Consider the following 1,139-nt stretch of genomic DNA (forward strand, 5'->3'; position numbering starts at 1 on the left):
CTTCACCTGAGGAAAACCGCTCTGCAGGTGAACACAGGTGAACAGCGACAGACACGCCGCGGCCCACAGCGAATCACAGGAGGTTTCACACTGTTCACCACAGCTGCTGTAGATGCTGAGCAGGTCTCCCAGCGCTGGGAGGGGGCGACTGTTTCTACTGAAACCTCTAACAGCCTGATTCCTCACTTAAGACTCTTAACATAGTTTGAGGATCAGGAACAAAAGCTAATTCTAGTTCCAACATTTGAACAGTTCATTCCTGCAGCCTCTGTATTCCCTGGTGATTGATGAAGTTTAATACAGCGACAGAGAAACACAAGGCGACTCATCGTTTCCTGAATCAAACACCTGTACAGCGTCAGTCTACACACAGAGAGGAAACCACAGTACGTTCACCACGTCGACTCCAGCAAACAAACAAAGTTACACCATGTTTATTATGTGTTTTAAAGCTGCTTTAGGCTTTTACTTTCTAATAAATTAGCAATGGATTGAATCAGTTTAGTGTGAAATCTGTGAAAGGTTATAATCAGCACTAACAACATAGTATTGGTAATTAAATGACAAGCAAGCATTGGAAATGAAAGAGCACACTATCATCTATCACTATCAACTGTAACTCAAGCCTTAAGTTAGAGAGTAGCTAACATTAGCTAAACTGTAACTTCAGGCTAAAGCTAGAAGCTAACTAACATTACTTGACACAATCTAATTCAGAAACTCTGAAGGTAAGAGATCCTTGGCTCTGGGCCAGACTTGTCTAGATCTGGCCCAAATGTGGGCCGGATCCAGTACGGATCTGGGCCGGATCACCAGACTCAGACTCAGAAAACGGATCCACACCAGTATTGGCCCGTTGTGCCAAAGGATACTGGCCCATGTCCGTTGTGCGGATTTGGCCCAGATATCAGGGTGGCTCCAGGTGGATCTGGGTCCTCAGTCTTATTGTTGTGAGTCAGGATCAGTTCAATAACAATAAATTATAATTTAATGGACTGAAAGAGTAAAATGTGAAGAATATAAATACTTGTAACTTTTTGTGTGTGGTCTGAGTTTTGCTGTTCTGTATATTACCCGGGACGTCCAACCCTCCTCTGTCACTGTCATCTGTGCTCAGAGGGGGGGGGGGATAGATAGAG

The sequence above is a fragment of the Seriola lalandi genome, unplaced genomic scaffold (genome assembly GCF_002814215.2).
Source record: "Seriola lalandi dorsalis isolate HSWRI2012SDOR001 ecotype SW California unplaced genomic scaffold, Sedor1 jcf7180002052993, whole genome shotgun sequence".
NCBI classification, from domain to species: Eukaryota; Metazoa; Chordata; class Actinopteri; order Carangiformes; family Carangidae; genus Seriola; species Seriola lalandi.